This window comes from Palaemon carinicauda, chromosome 11, assembly GCF_036898095.1.
Source record: "Palaemon carinicauda isolate YSFRI2023 chromosome 11, ASM3689809v2, whole genome shotgun sequence".
Lineage (NCBI taxonomy): Eukaryota > Metazoa > Arthropoda > Malacostraca > Decapoda > Palaemonidae > Palaemon > Palaemon carinicauda.
Window position 1 is genome coordinate 63,971,085 of NC_090735.1, and position 20,000 is coordinate 63,991,084.

Below are 20,000 nucleotides of genomic sequence, written 5' to 3' on the forward strand. Positions count from 1 at the left end.
TTGGTGAATCCCTTAATAGAGATTTAGCTAGAATTAGTGCATGGTGCAAATTATGGGGTATGAAGTTGAATCCTAACAAAACTCAAAGTATGATTGTAAGTAGGTCAAGGACGGTGGTTCCTCAACATCCGGATCTCAGTATTGATAATGTTTCTTTAAATATGTATGACTCTTTCAAAATTTTAGGTGTGATTCTCGACAGTAAATTTACTTTTGAGAAACATATAAGGTCTGTGTCTTCTTCAATTTCACAAAAAATCTTGAGAAAGTCTTTCAAGATTTTCGGTGATCAATCTATTCTGAAGAAGTGTTTTAATTCTTTCATTCTACCTTGTTTTGAGTATTGTTCTCCTGTCTGGTCTTCAGCTGCTGATTCTCATCTTAATTTGTTGGACAGAAACTTACGGTCTATTAAATTTCTTATTCCTGATCTAGATATTAATCTCTGGCACCGTCGTTCAATTAGTTCATTATGTATGTTGCATAAGATTTTTCACAACTCTGACCATCCTTTACATTCAGATCTCCCTGGACAATTCTATCCTGTTCGTATTACTAGGCAGGCAGTTAATTCTAATAGCCAGGCCTTCTCCATCACGAGGCTCAATACTACGCAGTACTCTAGAAGTTTTATTCCAGCTGTGACCAAGTTGTGGAATGATCTTCCTAATCGGGTGGTTGAATCAGTAGAACTTCAAAAGTTCAAAGTTGGAGCAAATGCTTTTTTGTTGACCAGGCGGACATAGTCTTTTTATAGTTTATTTATGACATATTTGTTTTTGATGTTGTTGATAGTTTATTATATGACATGTCTGTTTTGACGTTGTTTCTTATTTTAGAATGATTTATTGTTAATTTGTTCTCCATTTATTTATTTCCTTATTTCCTTTCCTCACTGGGCTATTTTTCCCTGTTGGAGCCCCTGGGCTTATAGCATCTTGCTTTTCCAACTAGGGTTGTAGCTTGGATAGTAATAATAATAATAATAATAATAATATACACATACCTATATACACACATACATATATATTATATATATATATATATATATATATATATATATATATATATATATATATATAAATATATATATATATATATATATATATATATATATATATATATAATATATATATATATATATATATATATATATATATATATATATATATATATATATATATATACTGTATATGCAATATCTCTGGGTATGAATTACGCTTCCTTACAGATTATGATCAAATCGAAAAGAAACATCTACCTTTACATCAATAAAAAAAAAATATATATCATTCAATCGAATATAAAGTTTTGAAATCGTAACATGAAAACCGGCTATCATACCACTCAATCTTAACTGCTGCACCAAGGATAACACTTGAAGATTTTAAATCAAATAATTAATTAATTAACAATACGCCTTAAAAGGCGCTATTAATTTTTCGGTTAAGCAGCATTATACCACTACCAAATGATTTTTGCTTCATTGACCTCAACCTCTTATTTCCTTTGATACACGACACAGTTTTATCAACATACTTTGCTGTCCGGCGCCAAACATCTCGCCTACTAACAAATCTGATACTCAAACCACGCCCAGGTTATTGGGCAGTATTAATAAAGAAAAGGATATGCTTATACTTGCAAAATATGAAGGAAATCCTTCTACTTGTATTCATAAACATTTCAAGCAAAAGCTTCAACTTTTATAGCAAAAGCACATCCTTATAATCACATAAAAGTAAATGGTTATACATAAAGAAGACCCTTTACTTCATATAAAGAGCATATGCTTCGAAAAAGCTAAGTCTGGTCAGTAACAGACTGCAGTTCGAAGAGAAAGGTTATTCTGTCCGATTCTCAGCTCGATGGCAGATTTTGTGGATGTGAGGCATGTTAAACAATACATGTCCCGTTTACCCACACTTGATTGTGATTTCAAGATGTTATTCCGTTTTGAAGAACAAAATGTACAGTGGCTTGCGGACAGATATCTTGTCCACACCAGGAATCTCGATGAAATATCAAGGTTGAGCCATAACTTGGTAATATGCATTTTACATTTGCTTTTGCATGTATAAACAGTTGAGAGAATACGGAGGCTGCTGTATTTAGGGATGTATGTATGTACAAACAGTATATATGTATGTATGTATGTGTATATATATATATATATATATATATATATATATATATATGTGTGTGTGTGTGTGTGTGTGTGTGTGTGTGTACAGTACATGCAAATATACTGTATTCATATAATATATATATATTATATATATATACATATATATATATATATATATATGTATATGTATGTATATATATGTCTGTGTATATATATATATATATATATATACATCGTATAAATATACATATATACACAGAATATTCATATACTGCAAAAGATTATATACATGCATGTATATACACATATATAAACTATATATATGTTCGTCCGGGTACCTTAAAGTTTCCTTCAAACTGCAAAGTTGAGCGTTTAGCGTCTTCAAAACTTTTCTGCTCGAATACATAAATCAAATCACGTAGTTTATTATTATTATTTTTATTATTATTATTATTATTATTATTATTATTATTATTATTATTATTATTGTTATTGTTGTTGTTGTTGTTGTTGTTGTTATAAAACATGAATGGAATTTTTCGCGAGTCGTATAAGAATTCGGAAGAAAATCTTCTCCGATTTCCAAATGGCTTCAGAAGAAATAGCCATACACTTAGCATGGAATTCTGAATGCCTCCAGAACGGAATCTCAGAACGGTATCGGAAGAAAACTTTCCCGGATTTCCAAATGGCTTCAGAAAAAATAGCCATAGACTTAGTATGGAATTCTGAATGCCTCCAGAACGGAATCTCAGAACGGTTTCGGAAGAAAACTTCCCCGAATTTCCAAAAGTCTTCAAAGGACATAGCCGTATACTTAACATGGATTTCTGAATGACTCCAGAACTGAAATTTCCAGGAGCAGTTCTGAACAACTCCTCCCCGAGCTTCAAATGACTTCTGAAGACCTGATCTTCATTTTTTCAAACGTAGCCTGCAACACCTCACATGATCTGTATGTAGCTAGCGAAATCTAACCAAGGAATTGCGCGTCAATAGGAGTAAGAGAAAATGAGTTGATGACTGGGAGAAGGATTTCACTTAACTCACAGAGATCGGGTTCGGGCGGAATAGGAAGCTGCCGGTAAGAATTGTCTGTTACGTTTTCGGAACACCATCAACTAGAGATGGTTTTGGTTGCTGCCGAAGTTGCCGATCGTTCGTTTTATATCGCCCAACCTATAGAAAGACACGGGATCTTCCGTTGGCAGCTGAGCCTTGAAGATCATAATGTATGCGCCTTGAAGGATCCTTTGCTTGGGCTTTTGCGACGATGTCTTATTAAAGGAGGCTCTTGGAAAAAGTACGAGGCTTTGTATCGGTGCAAAAACGAATTGCGGGGAATGAGGATGGAGGAAGAATGGTTCAAATGAACGGTGAGTCACGTGTAGTTCTTCAACAGGATTGTCCCAAAATTCGCCATTGAAGTAAGGACATATCCAGACGACATTGGTAAATATATCATGTTGCTCGTCACTTACTTTGGCATGATAGTGTATGCGGAGAAATCGATAGTATTCATCTCTTTACTTATTGCCCAGATAGGTAAAGAATAAATGCCTTCGATTTCCCTGAGGAATCTGACGAAGTGAGAACTCGCAGCACTGAAATCTCTTTTGAAATCTAAAAGGACACTGACGAACTAAGGAAAAGACAATGAAATCTCGAAAGAAACAGATAATCTAATGAAAGAAGATCTTGAAAACTAGAAGACAGGAGAGAATAACGAAGAGGAGCCTCTAATGCCAGAGGTAAGACACCTAAAAATAGAGTTCCTCTAATGTTAGAAGTAAGGCACCTCAAAATATAGATCGAAGACCCTCTAATGCTAAAAGTATGGAACCTAGGAATATATGTCAAAGAACTTCTAATGCTAGAAGTATTGGAGCTAAAGAGAGAGGTAAAAAAACTTCTAATGTTAGTGGCGTGGGAGCTATAAAGAGAGGTCAAAGAACTTCTAATGCTTGAGGTAAGGGAGCTGAAAAGAGGTCAAAGAACTTCTAATGCAAGGGGTGTGGGAGCTAAAAAGAGGTCAAAGAACTTCTAATGCAAGGGGTAGGGGAGCTAAAAAGAGGTCAAAGAACTTCTAATGCAAGGGGTGTGGGAGCTAAAAAGAGGTCAAAGAACTTCTAATGCAAGGGGTGGGGGAGCTAAAAAGAGGTCAAAGAACTTCTAATGCAAGGGGTGAGGGAGCTAAAAAGAGGTCAAAGAACTTCTAATGCAAGGGGTGGGGGAGCTAAAAAGAGGTCAAAGAACTTCTAATGCAAGGGGTGGGGGAGCTAAAAAGAGGTAAAAGAACTTCTAATGCAAGGGGTGTGGGAGCTAAAAGGAGGTCAAAAAACTTCTAATGCAAGGGGTGGGGAAGCTAAAAAGAGGTCAAAGAACTTCTAATGCAAGGGGTGGGGGAGCTAAAAAGAGGTCAAAGAACTTCTAATGCAAGGGGTGGGGGAGCTAAAAAGAGGTCATAGAACTTCTAATGCAAGGGGTGGGGGAGCTAAAAAGAGGTCAAAGAACTTCTAATGCAAGGGGTGGGGAAGCTAAAAAGAGGTCAAAGAACTTCCAATGCAAGGGGTGGGGAGCTAAAAAGAGGTCAAAGAACTTCTAATGCAAGGGGTGGGGGAGCTAAAAAGAGGTCAAAGAACTTTTAATGCAAGGGGTGTGGGAGCTAAAAAGAGGTCAAAGAACTTCTAATGCAAGGGGTATGGGAGCTAAAAAGAGGTAAAAAAACTCCTAATGCAAGGGATGGGGGAGCTAAAAAGAGGTCAAAGAACTTCTAATGCAAGGGGTGGGGGAGCTAAAAAGAGGTCAAAGAACTTTTAATGCAAGGGGTGTGGGAGCTAAAAAGAGGTAAAAGAACTTCTAATGCAAGGGGTGTGGGAGCTAAAAAGAGGTCAAAGAACTCCTAATGCAAGGGGTGGGGGAGCTAAAAAGAGGTCAAAGAACTTCTAATGCAAGGGGTGGGGGAGCTAAAAAATGGTCAAAGAACTTCTAATGCAAGGGGTGTGGGAGCTAAAAAGAGGTCAAAGAACTTCTAATGCAAGGGGTGGGGGAGCTAAAAAGAGGTCAAAGAACTTCTAATGCAAGGGGTGGGGGAGCTAAAAAGAAGTCAAAGAACTTCTAATGCAAGGGGTGTGGGAGCTAAAAAGAGGTCAAAGACCTTGTAATGCAAGGGGTGTGGGAGCTAATAAGAGGTCAAAGAACTTCTAATGCAAGGGGTGTGGGAGTTAAAAAGAGGTCAAAGAACTTCTAATGCAACGGGTGGGGAAGCTAAAAAGAGGTCAAAGAACTTCTAATGCAAGGGGTGGGGGAGCTAAAAAGAGGTCAAAGAACTTCTAATGCAAGGGGTGTGGGAGCTAAAAAGAGGTCAAAGAACTTCTAATGCAAGGGGTGTGGGAGCTAAAAAGAGGTCAAAGAACTTCTAATGCAAGGGGTGTGGGAGCTAAAAGGTCAAAGAACTTCTAGTGCAAGGGGTGGGGAAGCTAAAAAGAGGTCAAAGAACTTCTAATGCAAGGGGTGTGGGAGCTAAAAAGAGGTCAAAGAACTTCTAATGCAAGGGGTGGGGGAGCTAAAAAGGGGTCAAAGAACTTCTAATGCAAGGGGTGGGGGATAGATGTCGCCAGTGAGGCTTTGGGGAAGGCGCGGCGGAGTCTGTGTTCCTTCTGATGCGTAAACTTAATTAAATACAAGTAAAAACAGGGCATTAAATACGTATCATAAATACTAAACTTTTTCTTATCTTGAAAGCACAAATGAAATCTTACAAGTTCCAACATGTAACTAAGCACTCCCGAAACACGAGTCAACCTTTTACTTTTACTTGGAGGATATCCTCGCAAGTAAAAGGTAATCATTATGAATATGGAAAAAAAGATTTGCTTATACTTCTACCTTTTGCGTCAGAGAATTACCTTGTACTTCTACCTTATGCTTACAAGGATATCCTTCATTTTTATGAATACCTTTCAAACGCTCGGAAGCATCTCCATAACTCAAATTATTTTAAAATAACCGCCTCACTTGTAACCCTTATGACTCAAAATAACCAATTTGACATACAGTACAACCATGCTATTGCTAAAGCAGACTCAGTACCACTTGAAAATATTTTGCTCATACTAAAGCAGATTTGGTCACATTTGACCAATTGTTCCTCATACTAAAGTAGATTTTGTTCCATTTGAATAATTCTTCCCCATACTAAAGCAGATTTTGTCACATTTGAACAATTCCTCATACTAAAATATATTTTGTCACATTTGAACAAGTCTTCCTCATACTAAGCAGATTTCGTCACATTTAAACTATTCTTCTTCATACTATAAAATTTTTTGTTCCATTTAAATAATTCTTCCTCATATTAAAGCAAATTTTGTCACATTTGAACCATTCTTCCTCATACTATAACATATTTTGTCACATTTGAACCATTCTTCCTCATACTATAACATATTTTGTCACATTTGAACCATTCTTCCTCATACTATATCAGATTTTGTCACATTTGAACAATTCTCTCTTACACTAAAGTAGATTTTGTCACACTTGAAGAACTCTTCCTCCTACTAGAGTAGATTTTGTCACATTTGAACTATTCTTCCTTATACTATAACAGATTTTGTCACATCTTAACCATTCTTCACCATACAAAGGCAAATTTTGTCCTATTTGAACAAGTCTTCCTCAGGTTGATTTTTTTTTCTTTTTTTTTCTTTTTTTTTAATTTGCTGGGTTCCGGCACACGTAGGTGTCTGGAAACCAAGAGACACATTCACTGGCAAAGAATGCTGCAGCTGAGTTGTTACCAAGAAGGTATACCGTTCTCTGTTATGATTTTTTACCGATATTTATAATAATTGGCAACAGCATTGGGATAGTTTAACTGAAATTAAGTAGAGAGAAATTGGGAAGGTTCTATTCCCTTGGAGGTTTACGTGATGCCCCGAAATTGGGAGACTACTCTTTGTCGTCTCCGCATTAGTCGCACTTGGATGACATGATTTTCTGCTGGCTTACCAACACCAACCATTGTGAAGACTGTTTGATACCCTTGACAGTGAGGCATTTGTTGACTGGATGCCCCACTAATAGCACAGAAAGAAATAGATATCTGTTTGGGGCACGAGGTGAGGATGGCAGGTTCTCTAAAAAAAATTTATTACAGAAGCAGGTCTTCTGAATGCTACTTAACTTTTATAACATATTTACTTTTATTTTTTTAATTGAATATTCTTTTACTTTTTAGTTATAATAAACTATATCGGCGTCAATGACTTTCGATGTCAGGATGCCAGAAAACTTCAAATAATTCATTCATTAATTCATTCCCATTTTAACAATTCGTGCTCACACTAGAGTAGATTTTGACAATTCTTCCTCATGATAACAGATTTTGTCCTATTTGAAAAATTCTTCTCAAATTAAAGTAGATTTTCTCACATTTGAACCATTCTTCCTCATCTAAGGCCGATTTGGTCCCATTTGAACAATTCTTCCGCATACTACAGCAGATTTTGATACATTTGAACAATTCTTCCTCATACTAAAGAAGATTTCATCTCATTTAAACAATTCTTCCTGATACTAAAGCTGATTTTGTCACATTTGAACCATTCTTCCTCATACTAAAGTAGAGTTTGTCCCATTTGAAAAATTCTTCCTCATACTTAACTGTAGAAGATTTTGTTCCATTTGAACAATTCTTCCTCGTGCTGTACTATAGCATATTTTGTCCCATTTGACCAATTCTTCCTCATACTTAACTAAGGAAGATTTTGTCCTATTTGAACAATTCTTTCTCATGCTGTACTATAGCATATTTTGTCCCATTTGACCTGTTCTTCCTTATACTGTACTATAGTATATTTCATCCCACGTGATCAATAATTGTCCCATTTAAACAATTCTTCTTCATACTGTACTTTAGCAAATTGCGCCCTATTTGAACAATTCTTCCTCATACTGTACTTTAGCAAATATTTTCCCATTTGAACAATTCTTCCTCATACTTCACTATAGCAGATTTTGTCCCATTTGAACAATTCTTCCTCACACTGTACTATAACAGATTTTGTCCCATTTGAACAATTCTTCCTCACACTGTACTAAAACAGATTTCGTCCCATTTGAACAATTCTTCCTCAAACTGTACTATAGCAGACATTGTCCCATTTGAACAAATTTTTCTTCGTACTTTACTTTAGCACATTGTGTCCTATTTGAACAATTCTTCCTCATACTGCACAATAGCAGATTTTGTCCCATTTGAACAATTCTTCCTCATACTGCACTATAGCAGATTTTGTCCCATTTGAACAATTCTTCCTCATACTGTACTATAGCAGACACTGTCCCATTTCAACAATTTTTCATCATACTCTACTTTAGCAAATTGTGTCCTATTTGAACAAATCTTCATCATACTGTACTATAACTGATTTTGTCCTATTTGGACAATTTTTCCTCATACTGCACTATAGCAGATTTTGTCCTATTTGAACAATTCTTCGTCATACTGTACTATAACAGATTTTGTTCCATTTGAACGATTCTTCCTCATAGTGTACTATAGCAATTTATTCCCATTTGAACAATTCTTCCTCATAATGCTCTATAGCAGACTTTGTCCCATTTGAACAATTCTATCTCATACTGCACTATAGTAGATTTTGTTACATTTGAACAATTCTTCCCCTTACTGTACTATAGCAAATTTTGTCCCATTTGAACATTTATTCCCCATGCTGTACTATGGCAAATTTTGTTTTATTTGAACAATTATTCCCCAAACTGTACTATAGCAAATTTTGTCCCATATGAACAATTCATCCTCACACTGTATTATTGCAGATTTTGTTCCATTTGAACAATTCTTCTCCTAACTGTACTTTGGGAAATTTTGTCCCATTTTAACAATTCTTCCCCTAACTGTACTTTAGCAAATTTTGTCCCATATAAACAATTCTTCCTCATACTGTAATATTGCAAATTTTGTGCCATTTGAACACTTTTTCCTCATACTGCACAATAACAAATTTTGTCCCATTTGAACAATTCTTCCTCACACTGTAATATAGCAAATATTTTCCCATTTGAACAAGGTTTTCCTCATACTGTACTATAGTAGATATTGTCCCATTTGAACAATTCTTCCTCATACTGTACTATGGCAGATATTGTCTCATTTGAACAATTCTTCCTTATACTGTACCATAGCAGATATTGTCCTATTTGAACAATTTTTCCTCAGCTTAAAATAAAAAGCTTCATTAGGAAGAAAAATCATTAACACTACAGGAAATTTCACTGGATTTCAAGGGTCTTGAATTAAACCAAAAATGAATATCCATAACACATCAGAACTTAAAGGATGCTCATGTGAAATTAATAACAAAAATAGCTGAAATTCAAACTATCAGCAAAATATATGCACCTTCTCGAATAACTTACGAGTAATAAATTGTACCTTACACGCAACCGGAAGTGGAGTTACTTAGGAACCAGAATTTCCAGTCTCAACAACATAACTTAATACATTTTTTTTTACCCGATCTTTCTCAATCACTTAATAACTGAAGTTAATCTTTTACAATTCTTTATGGCGACTGCCAATACCTGGAAAGATGCAAGAACCTCTACAATTAGTTTTCCGCAAAGAATGCATTTCTATTAGCAACAGCATACATATATACGCGTATTGCAGACAGGTTTAAACATATGAATTATATACACAAATATCTATATATGCACCAATACTCTCTCTCTCTCTCTCTCTCTCTCTCTCTCTCTCTCTCTCTCTCTCTCTCTATATATATATATATATATATATATATATATATATATATTTATATTTATATATATATAATTATATATACATATCTATATTTATAGATATATATTTATTCATTTATTTATATATATATATTTATTTATTTATTTATTTATTATTAATTGCTAAGCTACAACCCTAGTTGTAAAAGCAGAATGCTATAAGCCCAGAGGCTCCAACAGAGAAAATAGCCCAGTGAGGAAAAGAAAAAGGGAAAAATAAAATATTTTAAAACAGTAACATTAAATAAATATCCTCTATAAACTATAAAAACTTTAACAAAACAAGAGGAAGAAAAATTAGATAAAACAGTGTGCCCGACTGTACCCTCAAGCATGAGAACTCTAACCCAAGACAGTGGAAGACTATGGTACAGAGTCTATGGCACAACCAAGACTAGAGAAAAATGGTTTGATTTTGTAGTGTCCTTCTCCTAGAAGAGCTGCTTACCATAGCTAAAGTCTTCTCTACCCTTACCAAGAGGAAAGTAGCTACTGAACTATTACAGTGCAGTAACCCCTTGGAAGAAGAAGAATTGTTTAGAAATCTCAGTGTTGTCAGGTGTATGAGGACAGAGGAGAATATGTAAAGAATAGGCCAGACTATTCGGTGTATGTGTAGACAAAGAGAAAATGAACGGTAACTAGAGAGAAGGATCCATTGTAGTACTGTCTGGCCAGTCAAAGGACCCCATAACTTTCTAGCGGTAGTATCTCAATATATAAATATATATATATATATATATATATATATATGTGTGTGTGTGTGTGTGTGTGTGTGTGTGTGTGTGTTCGATTCATTACAAAAGAGATATACATAAAAAAGAATACATCTCGCTAATCATTATTCATAAAAATTCTCATCCAATCTCTGAGCACTTAACAAAAGTTAAAGGCGGCGTCTTGTGTTTCCCCGATTCCAGAGCAAATCACGGAAGGGATGCAGCAGCGAATAACCCGACCTCAAACTCACGATCTGATTTCCTGTGTCGAAATGCTGATCCCAGAAGGCTAGGAGACGATGATCAATGCATCAGTGATCTTGTGAGACAATTGGTTCGGGGATGTGTGGTTCCAGGAAGCTGATAGAAACTGGAGTCCTGATTATTATTCAATGGTCATCTCGAGAACCGGAATGAGATGACGCTTCCAGTCAATCCGACCTTCTTCGAAGCGTTGCGCGATGCTAGGATGATATTTCTTAGTTGACAGGAAACATGCAATTGATCATGCATTTGATAACTTTATTTGGATGGATGTGTGGAATTTGGACCATCGATGGGGTCAGCGGAGCCATTCTGCGAAGTGCACAAAGGGAAATCGACGCAATGGCACTATGAAGAGGCTGGGAAGAAAGATGAAAAAAGGAAGCGAGAAAGCAGATAAAATGGATTAAAAAGTGGGTGCAGCAAGGGACCGAAGCGATTCTGTACAGACACTTTGTAATGCCTATAGCAAGGTCTGTAATCATAGTCTGACTCGATAGACTAGACCTTAGTCTAAAGTGCACCAATTGAAATCCATTGACAGCCCAAGCCCCATGTGACATAACTTTTATCGGAAATTAGTGTCCGGGAGATAGTAACTGATAACTTTTTCAGTTGTCAGTCTTTAGCAAAAAATCTTTATCAGTAGTCAGTTATGAGGAAGGAAGCAACCAATTACATTCTTAGGCTGTCAGAGTGTGAGTTATAGTAATTGAAAAACATTCCGTTTGTCAGTTGTAAGAAATTAAATGATAACTTTTTCTAATTTTTCAGTTGAATGAGAGAGAGTAACTCATGATGATTTGTTTTTAAGTTGTGTGACGAAGGAGGGAGAGAGGGTTGTGACTCAAAGGCAGATTGGAAACGACTGAGTTGTTTATTAAGGAACACTCTCCTTTATATACAAAACCTCAAGGCAACAGGACGTGACATGTTCGAGAGACAGACAATGATACAGAGCAAAACCGGAGACATGATCATTCAGGTTCGTTTTAGTGCGAGGGAAGAGCGAAGATACAAGCATAATATATACAAAAGGAATTATGTACAATTGTGTGAAACACGGTTGGTACATGGCTCCCCCTCTAAAAATGACATACTGAACATGTTAAATAGGTGCCCTGAATCTGGAGAGGTAGTAGTAACAACTGCGCCGATTAGCGGCAGTGAGTGGCTGTAGAAGTCGTTGGTTGGGGTGCGAGCGAGTGGTGGATGATGGTTGGCTGTGTTGCCGCTCCGGCTCGTCACGGGGTAGGCGAGTGTGTCCTACAGCATTCATAGGCGTGTGTGTCCTACGGTATTCATAGGCGTGTCCTACGGCATTCATAGGCGAGTGTGTCCTACGGCATTCATAGGCATGTGTACTACGGCATTCATAGGCCTACGGCATTCATAGGCGTGTGTCCTACGGCATTCATAGGCGTGTCCTACGGCATTCACGTCAGCTTCGGTTGAAGTTGAATAGGTGTCCTCTTCGTCACGAGTGGAGGCGTTGATGGAGGTTTGAAAGTCATGAAGTGGGTTCACATCAAGAGGAGAGCCGTCTGCGGCAGGTTGCAGGCGAGTGGTACTGGTCATTTTCCCGAGGGTGAGCGAAGCCCTTTGGTCCCCCAACGGTTGTTGAGAGAGCTGAAAAGGCGTTGCTATACGGGCGGCTGGCGACGGCGAGTACTGCTGCAGAAGGTATGCGTTGACGGCGTCATAGTAACGGTGAGAGGCGGAGGGGGGATGGGGAGGCGGGAGGAGCGAGTCACTCCGGGGTCACCAATGTGACGGGCCCGAGAGAGGAGTTGTGACTCAAAGGCAGATTGGAAACGACTGAGTTGTTTATTAAGGAACACTCTCCTTTATATACAAAACCTCAAGGCAACAGGACGTGACATGTTCGAGAGACAGACAATGATACAGAGCAAACCCGGAGACATGATCATTCATGTTCGTTTTAGTGCGAGGGAAGAGCGAAGATACAAGCATAATATATACAAAAGGAATTATGTACAATTGTGTGAAACACGGTTGGTACAGTTGTAAGACAATAACTCTATACGATTACAACTAAGCTATCCGGTTGTTAGTTGCAAGAGATAAGACACCATTTAACTTCTCACAATTGTAAGTCACAAGAAAATGACAATTTTCCAAGATTTCAATTGTACAGAAGATAGACCGCTACCTTTTCTCACCTGCCTGTTACAGAAACGGGAAATGTTGCATCAAACAATATTCCTAAAATAATTTACAGTCCTGATTTAACCTTAAAAAAGATAAGGACGATAAAGGTATTACTATAATATGATCGACGTACCTTAAGCTATAATGAAGACTCAATAAATTAGTTCTATTTTCTCAAGAGAGAATACCTAATTTTCTTTAACATACCTCGGTTGATTTTTCTTCTTTAATTGCAATTTGTGATTAACGAAAAGTATCCCAAGAATCATAAGACAGATAGTTATACATTATATATATATATATATATATATATATATATATATATATATATATATATATATATACATATATATGTATATATAAATATATATATATATATATATATATATATATATATATATATATATATATACATACATGCTACGGAATTAGATAGATATGCACACACATAGATCCAACCCTTCCAAACCCCTCCCCTTTTCCTATCTGGGTACCCCCTTTCCCCAGGGTATGACTACTTCTTCTCCACACTACCCGAGGGACGGGGAAAGACCGAATACTCATTAGTCTGACCTGAAAGATATATATATATATATATATATATATATATATATATATATATATATGTGTGTGTGTGTGTGTGTGTGTGTGTTACGTAATAAGAGTTTAAACTCTTTTCACATTGTGATCGTGTTCGAAGCCCAGAGGTGGAAATGAAAATGTCTACATTTTTCTTTCAATTTCAATTTCAAGAAGTTCGGTGGAAATGAGCACCAAAAATAAGCAACAGAAAAAGTAAGAGTTTACCGAAAGCGTGCCTGATTTAATTTACATATTAAGGTAACTAACCTAATTATCAATAACAATAACACCTCTAAATTGATGTTATTTTAAAGGTTAAAGGTATCTGGTTTCAGTTTCAGTATTATCTGAATAGATGTGTACCAGAAAGTCTGCCGGGCAAGTTCAACCCCGACTGTGGTGCCCAACCACAGTAGTATCTTCCACAGTAAACAGCTGAAACTTAGCTCCCGGGCTGGGATCGATTGCTTCATATGAATACTAGGTGAATGAGGTACCACTGTACTAACTGTTTTGCAAGCTATATTGTTAAATAAATCTTTGCAAATATCTTAGAATAGTATGCAGAAAAAACTAATGATAAAATTACTTCAAAGATAATCTTTGGTAAAAGTTTCAAAAAACCCATGCATAACTTTCTGAGTAAACCAGCTAACAAACAAACAATTCAAAATTATAAAGAAACAGCCAAAATGCTGGAGGTACATATCCGCTTAATATTATTGCATTTCATAATTAAATACATAAAATTAAAGCCAAAAATATTTTGACCGTAAGTCCTGGAAGATACTCAGAACTAAACATAAAGTCATCTACCCCATTATTGCATTTGTTTTAAAATTAACTTCAACAACCCAATCGCGAAAAGTGACGTTAACTACCAGAAATATTTAAAATGTGAACCTACTGCATTAATAACCTAAACATATAAAAGATAGGTAACCTAATTAAAAGACATTTATGAGAGGTTCTAACCCGGGTCTCCTGACTATCTAGAATGGCTTCCTGAGAAGGCGAGGCCCCTTTGCCCAGCTTCGTGCTGAAAGACTTCCAATTCCTTCGCAAAATAACATATTCGTCACCGCCAATGAGACGGTTTGCGATCTATGATACGGTCAATACTTGGCGGTAAAGACAGAGTGATGGAGATCGCATCAGGATCGTGGTTTGAGAGAGAGAGAGAGAGAGAGAGAGAGAGAGAGAGAGAGAGAGAGAGAGAGAGAGAGAGGGAGAGAGAGAGAGAGATATATAAAACTATAAAAAACTTATCATCCAAGTCGTGGAACAACTTTTTTATGATTGAAATAGGAGAATGGTCATGACGAGTAGTAAAAGAAGAGGGTTGCAGGCATTTACATGCCTCTTCAAGCAAAACGAGAGAGAGAGAGAGAGAGAGAGAGAGAGAGAGAGAGAGAGAGAGATGCGAAACTATAAAAAACTTATCACCCAAATCGTGGAACAACTTTTTCATGATTGAAATAGAAGAATAGTTTTAGTAAAAGGAGAGGGTTAAATGCATCTATATGCCTCTTCAAGCAAAACGAGAGAGAGAGAGAGAGAAAGAGAGAGAGAGAGAGAGAGAGAGAGAGAGAGAGAGAGAGAGAGAGAGAGAGATAAAATTATAAAAATAAAAACTTATCCAGATCGTGGAACGACTTTTTTTATGATTGAAATAGAAGAATGGTCATGACGAGTAGTAATAGAAGAGGGTTGCAGGCATTTACATGACTCTTCATGCAAAACGAGAGAGAGAGAGAGAGAGAGAGAGAGAGAGAGAGAGAGAGAGAGAGAGAGAGAGAGAGAGCGCTTGGGGGCGAGTTCGTCATTCCACATGGAGAACACAGATGTAAGTTCTAAATTTATGGTCGATGATCAAAGATCAATATAAATAAACTGTAAGCCTACTTCTCCCCCCCCCCCCACCCACCCCCATCTACCGTACTTTATAGATATCTCTCTCTACGACACAACTACTCTGATGCAATCCAGGCCTTATTGTACCGTGTAGATTTGGTGTAAGTTTCAGTAAGCCTTGTGCTTAGTATTTCAAACAGCGTAAGGAAAATCTCTTGGCCTCTGTTAAGTTTAGAACAACTGGTTCTATTCTATTTCGCCTTAGGTTTGCTTCTCACGAGCGAATTGATACAGCGCTGTTTTGTCCCTTCACACGCTGCCCACTCGAAGAATTTCAGAGTAGTGGTTATTTACTAGCTGCGTGTACTTCTAACCCGCGCGGTTCCAATGTAGTGTCTTATAGAATCTACGAGGCCGCTCGGAGAAAATCCTTTCGTGTGAAGACAAGTCTCATCAAGGTCTATAGAGTCTCACAACGAGCGGCAATATTTCCGTACGGAAAAGAATCCGCTTGTGTGAAGCGAGCCTAAGCTAGAGAGAACCTTTCAAACAGCGTTTTTAGAGATGTTCTCGTGTCTCTCAGGAGAGATACACCCTGTGCAAGGAGGAAACCCTTTGTCAGTGAAGACAAATAACAGGAGACGAAGGACGAACTTTATTTGTCAACAGCAAACCGGAAGATCTAGTGCTTGGCAAAAGGTTAATTGATGGCTCTGCGAATCAGAACGGGGACACTGATTATGCTAATTAATCCTCGCTTATTGATCGTAACCTATCTATTTCTCTTTGATGCGTACATGCAAGTGCGCTTCTACTACTTATCCACCCAGAGGAAACTGCATAATTTAACATTGCAAGCAAAGGACAAGTCACAAAATTCGACTGATATTTGCTACCACGACACTGTTGCTTGACAACACAGGGACAATAATTGCCGAACGACGAGACAATTATTGTGCATGATACAAGAATCGCCTCGGGGAGATGATGACAGTAAATTATTTACCCAGTCAAAGGAATGAAAAGGTCAATCAGATACATATGGCTAGACAAAGATGGATGCCCTCCAGAATGAGGAAACCTGGCTGGCATACATGAATACATACCAACAGATTTTAGTTTTGGCCAGGATATACAGTGTATATATATATATATATATATATATATATATATATATATATATATATATATATATATATATATATATATATATACTCAAGCAATCACACATGTATGTACGTATATATGTGTATTTGTTCGGTCATAGGTTTACCATGCTTTAAAAGTTCTTTATACAAAATATTTTCCCGAAAACGCTTAATGTAAAAACATTCCTCATAACACCCTCAACATAATTTTCATCTCGTCTGTTTGCTAACATTTTGGCTGTTTATTTTTTCATATAATGAGGGAAATTTACAGAAAAAACCACCAGAATCGGGGAGTCAAACTGAATTATACTGAGAACAGAACAAAAGCACAACTTCAATATTATAGTTTCATTCAGTGAACTATGACTGGTTTGTGAAAAAAAAAAAAAAAAAAAAAAAAAAAAAAAAAAAAAAAAAAAAAAAAAAAAAAAAAAAATTTCAAGTTTTATTTTCCGTAAGGTACTTGGGAAAACTATAATATTCAAAACTTCATGATTTGAAAATTACGAAATTTATAAAATGATAATACTAAAAGTATTTTGGTAGTAAGTTCTTTACTGCTATACCATTCTTAGAAAAGAAAGCTCCATAAAAGGGCCACATAAACATTATTATCATCCACTATTTTGTTGTAACTTCACACACAAGAGAAGAGTTATAATGCTGAAGTTCATATTCTATTACTATATTAAATACTATATTGGATTTGGGCTTTCTTTACATCCAATCACCCCTTACATCTGTCAACCCCAGTTTGTTGCAAGGCAACACCGGCAGTAGAGCTACCTCAGTTTAACTCTTTTCTGTTTCGTTATTCCATATTTGCATATTTTCTTCCAAACCTTAATATAAAATTAGGATATCATCATTATCACTAGCTTCCTTATTATTTAAGCTATCATCAGTATCATCATCATCGTTATTATTTTTTCCAAAGCTTTAATCTAAAATGATGAAATTATCGATATTATTACTCATTATTATTCAGGCTATCGCTTTCATTAATGGTAATACTATAATTATGATTATTGTTGGTATTATCATCATCATTTTAAAATAAAAGTTATCCAAAACACATAAAAAATGCCATAAATAAAAAGCTAAAGGTTCCGTGGCTCTTTTGCCATTACCTGAGCGCTGTTGCCTCTTGAACGGAAACACGCATCTCTTAATGCATTTTAGATCGCTACTTGAGGAGTCGCCATCCATTATTTTGGCTTTGCAGAAACTCGACGGCGACAGGGACAAACCCAGGCTGTAATGCAGCATTCAGGGAGTCAGTAGAGCTCCGGTATCAGCGGAAGACAGAAGCAATAATAGCGGGAAATTTTACCAAATCAAAAGTCGGGAGTCTCACCAGCCAAGTGGGTTTTATGCCGCATTTTTACTTATTTATTCATCTATTAATCCCCTCCTTTGGTAAAAGAAAACCAAAAAAGGAAATGGATAGATTGAAAAAAAAAAAAAAAATTAATTGTCGAAGGATCCTATCAAAGATTTTTTTTTTTTCAGATGGAAGTCTTTAGACCTAAGACAGGTAAACATACGCCTTATGGGAATTCCAAGGTTTGACAGTAGAGGGAAATAAACAAGTCACAAAACTAAAATTCACACAGATTAAACGTAGGAGAAGATGAACTGACGGGTGTTCCTGGCTGACAGGGGGAAGGACTACCCTTCAACGCAACAACACAATGGCCAAAAATGAAAATAGCAACTATAGAGAAAAAGATGATCAATGAATTCGCCTTCTGGTTAAGATTAAAAAACATCACTGTCAATTAATCAATTTGTCCGGAATAGAACTCAGTAAATGAACATTACAAATAGGAGAGAGACATTCAATACAGATAAATCCAACATATCTTTTTTTTTTCATTTCCATAACATCTTTGTTATTCAAATTAATCAATGGTCATTTGAATAAAATCATCTTCGGCCAAGTCTGAAATAACCTGGACACCAGAAAGTTCATAGAAGCTCCATATCGAATTTCATTTTCATCAAACTTTACTCATGAATAAAATAAGTTATAAAAATGGACAACTAGAGAGTCATGTCTGACCCTAACTTTTGTGTGCAATAAGGGTATATAATGATAAAATAATGAAAAAAAAAATATACTAACAAAGCACTTAATATCAAATTGATTATGTCTTCCTCAATCGGCATTTTATGCCTATGAGTCTTTTTTCTATCAGGCTTGTAAGGTTTGCTCAAAGAAAATAACAACACTAATAATAATAATAATAATAATAATAATGATAATAATAATAATAATAATAATAATAATAATAATAATAATAATAATAATAATAATAATAATAATAATAATAATAATAATAATAATGATAATAAAGGATCTGTAGATTTTTATTATTAGGATCGATCATTTTTGGTCGAAGCTGGTAAGCAAGATAAGGTACAACCATATACTAATCAACTGTCTTTTACCCTCTGAATTCTATTCTCCTTCCTCGTTTACCCATTTCTCTTCCTCCGTTCTTCCACCTCTTTCTAGGCATTTGTCTCTTTTCTTCTCATTTTTCTCACGACATTCCACAATTCATTCAATTCTATCTTTTTCTTTTCGTTTATACACAATTTCTTTTCTATTTCCTTTACTTACTATTCCTCTTTCTCTCTCTCTCTCTCTCTCTCTCTCTCTCTCTCTCTCTCTCCAATTCCAACGCCTCCCCCCTTCTCCAGAACTCATTCATTTCTTTCAGAGTAGTAATTCGTAGAAACGGTTCATAGGAATCCCGCCAGACGCACCCACAAAACATTGTCATTCCGAGTGACATTATACGGCCAAGCCGGTCTCAATCTTCCAAATAGATCCTCACACCATTAACAGCCATAATAATAACCAAAAGAAGACAGGTAGAGAGGGAATTTTTAGAGCGCCAATGAGGTCACTTAGCGAAAGATGAGGTAGTAGAAGAGTTTCTTCTGCCAAATCGTGGGAGATCTGCCAGAAAGAACAAATGACGTTTCCATAAGTCACCTGTGACGAATTAGCTTAAATTACGATCGTCTCGTGTTGTAATTTGGCTGGATTTGGGACTTTGTCATTTCGCATTCTTAAGCAAGACCCACCGACGCTCTAGAGTTTCAACTCCTCCGAATCCATCTCATCTGACTACGGTTAGGGTCAAGTTTAAATTCAGAGATAGAAGCTGTAGAAGATGAACATTTCGAGGTAGAATATTAATATACATTTGTACACCCCCGAATACATATATGAATATACATGTGTAGAAAAAAAGAAAAAAAAAGGATTTATAACTATGGACACCATAA

The 20,000-nt window shown here is 36.2% G+C and overlaps 1 long non-coding RNA gene across 1 annotated transcript in view; it reads right to left on the minus strand.

Moving 5' to 3' along the window:
* The window catches only part of LOC137649694 (uncharacterized), a 274,922-nt gene that overhangs the window by 183,747 nt on the left and 71,175 nt on the right, over positions 1-20,000 (minus strand). The gene's annotated exons all lie outside the window — the stretch shown is intronic.